Source organism: Saimiri boliviensis, chromosome 8, assembly GCF_048565385.1.
Source record: "Saimiri boliviensis isolate mSaiBol1 chromosome 8, mSaiBol1.pri, whole genome shotgun sequence".
Lineage (NCBI taxonomy): Eukaryota > Metazoa > Chordata > Mammalia > Primates > Cebidae > Saimiri > Saimiri boliviensis.
The window spans coordinates 86,785,984-86,789,374 of NC_133456.1; the positions used below are offsets into that span (position 1 = coordinate 86,785,984).

Genomic DNA, 3,391 nt, shown 5'->3' on the forward strand with positions numbered 1-3,391 from the left:
AATGAGCTGAGATCACACCAGTGCACTCTAGCCTGAGTGACAGAGCAAGACTCTGTCTCAAAAAAAAAAAAGAAAAAAAAAAGGCACAGGAAAAATACAGTGTTATAATCTTATGGGACCACGTTTATATGAGGTCCATGCATTCACTGCAACTTTATTATGTGGTGCATGACTGTGCTGTGCTTTTGTCCTTCCCTCAGGGTGGAGGGAATGTGATTCAATCACTCTAACTCTACTGACTTTCATATTGAGGGATGTTTGTGAATTGGAACTCAGATGATTAAGATTGGTCCTAGATCTGCCATCAACTTTCAGAAGCATATTTAGCCTTTCAGGAACATTTTCCTTGACTGGCAAATAGAGACAAAATGGTGACTATCTCACAAATTGCTGGGAAGTTTAGAGTTTCTAGCACGTGGCAAATGAGGTAGATTGCCTACAGAGGTTTTTCAACAATTCTCATTGTTGTAAATACCACTCTTGCTTTCTACAAGAGGTGGAATCTGGGCTGCGTTTATGATTTGCTTTGACCCCCTAGAAAGTGGCAGATGTGTCATTGGCTAATTCCAAGTCTAGGTTGCAAATGCTTCCTTTTTCCTCTATTGGACTGCTCTTGCCTCTATGTAAAAAAGCCCAGCCTAGAGCCGGGCGCGGTGGCTCAAGCCTGTAATCCCAGCACTTTGGGAGGCCGAGGCGGGTGGATCACGAGGTCGAGAGATCGAGACCATCCTGGTCAACATGGTGAAACCCCGTCTCTACTAAAAGTGCAAAAAATTAGCTGGGCATGGTGGCACGTGCCTGTAATCCCAGCTACTCAGGAGGCTGAGGCAGGAGAATTGCCTGAACCCAGGAGGCAGAGGTTGCGGTGAGCCGAGATCGCGCCATTGCACTCCAGCCTGGGTAACAAGGGCGAAACTCCGTCTCAAAAAAAAAAAAAAAAAAAAAAAAAGCCCAGCCTAGACTCTTGTATGATGAAAGACCTAGACTCTTGTATGATGAAAGATCTAGAAAGAGGCATGAGGGAGGCAGCATCCCAGCAGAGCCCACCATCTGACTACAGCCACACAAGCAAGCCTAGGTGAGCCCAGGACTCACCTGCCAACCCCATAGGATGACAAGAAATAATAAATCATTGTTGTAAACTACTAAGTTTTGGGGTAGTTTGTCATGCAGCAGATAATAAGTTCTCAGTTACCAGTTACCTATTAATATTACAATTGGTGCTGGTGAGAGATTCAGCCAGCTAGCTGGTTCATCATTTCTTAGGCCACTGATTTTTTTTCCCTTTCACCACAAGAGTTACACGTACAAATGAACACTGCTTATTACAAATGTGTCTGATCTCTTTATTAAAACAGAGGATTATTCAGAAAGTCTGTTCAGAAACTTTGTTAGCACCTCAAATTGCCATCTACATTTGAAATAATGTGGAAGCATATTTCTTCAAACATATTTACAACTCAGACTTTTCACTAAATCCGTTGTAGTGGGACCCTTGTAGCCATTATGTTGAAGAGTCTGAGGCATGGACAGGGAGTTATCCTTTTCATCAAGTATCTGAAAGCCCTGAAGATGGTGCTTTACTCCAACCTTCTTCTCCTTTACATTGCCCTCCCTAAATTCTCTTTTTTTCTCCATACATATCCTTTCCCTCTCTTCTCGCTTTCCCAATCTCTTTTCCTTGTTGTGATGATTAAATAAGGCCTTTCCTACTAAATGTAAACTCCAAGAAGGAGATTTTCATCTGTTTTGTTCTCTACAAAATATTCTTTGCTCAGAACAGTGCCTGGCACACACAGGTGTGCAGTGAATATGTGCTCACTGAATTAAATGATGCATGTAAAGCACTTAGGACAGTGTCTGACATACAGTAGATGGTGCTCAATAAATATAACCTATGGCTACACAGTACTGTAACAAATGAAATTATTCATGTTTGTCTTTTTTTTCACATTACTCCTTTATTACACAGTTCAGGAAAAAGGGTTTTGTACAGTTACGCTCAAATGAACAGCGGACCCACGTGGCAGGGCCAAGCAACTAGAACATGATTCAGAAATCAGTCAATGAAAGACACATTTAGACAGGACCAAGAGGCATTTCACTGCCACAAAACAAGGTGGGGGAGGGATTCCAAAACACACAGCAGGAAGCCCTTCTACTCCTCAGAGGTCAAGGAGCTTATCCTATATTGGTATGAGGAATGGCTTATTTTCTGATGACCACATGTAGGACTATTTCAACTGCCATAAGAAACCCTGGAAAGGTTATTTTTTTTGTATTATTTATACATACTATACCTTTTTTTTTTTTTTTAAAGTAAATGTAACACGTAAACTAAATTCAGGATTGATCCCAACCTTCTAGAGCCAGCTTCTCTGTGGTCAGGGAGGAAGCAGTTGTCACATTACCATGCTGGTTACATTAATCTTCTACTGCAATGACTAGAGTCCCCTGACTACTAAGAGCATAGAACTGGCTCCTGGGGACAGACAGGCTGTCTTGCTTCACTGGTTATGGCTTAGCATGGTTTCTCCCCACAAGTCCTTAGTAAACAAAGCACTTGCAAAAATCCAGGTCACTACCTTTAAACTGTCTTGGACAAGGGGAGCTTTTCCACAGCTTGGACAGAGAACCCGTGCCCTGGAAGTGCTATTCTGACTAGGTTGTGTGAAGAGAGTGGCTGCAGGAAACCAAATGGCTGAAATGAAAATGGGAGCCACCGGTCTCCATTTACAGCTACAGCTCAAGATGCCTATAGATGTGGTCAGTGTGACGTGTGCAGGAGGGAGGGACAGAGGGATGTGACAGGCAGGGAGGGTGCTCCTGGGGACCGTAGCCTGCCTGCTGGCCTTCACTTCTTGGCCTTGCCCTGGGCAGCCACAGCATCCACGGCTTTACACACGGTCTCTTTATCCCCCAGGAATTGCATGCGCCTGATGGGCTTTAAGCTCTTGTCCAATTCATAGGCAATGGGAATACCAGTCGGCAGGTTCAGCTCTATGATAGCCTCTTCAGAGAGACCCTCCAGATGCTTGACAGTGCCCCGGAGCCTGTTGCCATGGGCTATAATCTGTACCTGTTTCCCCTCCTTGATCTGGGGAACTATTTCTTCATTCCAAAACGGCAGAGCTCTGGCAATAGTGTGCTTCAGACTCTCAGAGGAGTGTAGCTGATCTTTTGTGAGGTCTGCACACCTGTGATCCTTACTGATGTTCCTGTAGAAAGGATGGTTGGGCTTCATTGGAGGTGATGGGACATCATAGGGGTGCCTTCAGATCTTCAGCTGGGCCTCATCCTGCTTTGCAGCAGTGTCTGCTTTATTGAGACCGGTCAGACCCACATAGTGCCACTCATTGAGGCGCCACTTGGTGCCTACTGGCAGCCACAT

The 3,391-nt window shown here is 44.5% G+C and overlaps 1 pseudogene; it reads right to left on the reverse strand.

Annotated features, from left to right (window-relative positions):
* Positions 1 to 2,854: 2,854 nt before the first annotated feature.
* On the reverse strand, positions 2,855 to 3,391 carry LOC104651218 (phosphoglycerate mutase 1-like; annotated as a pseudogene).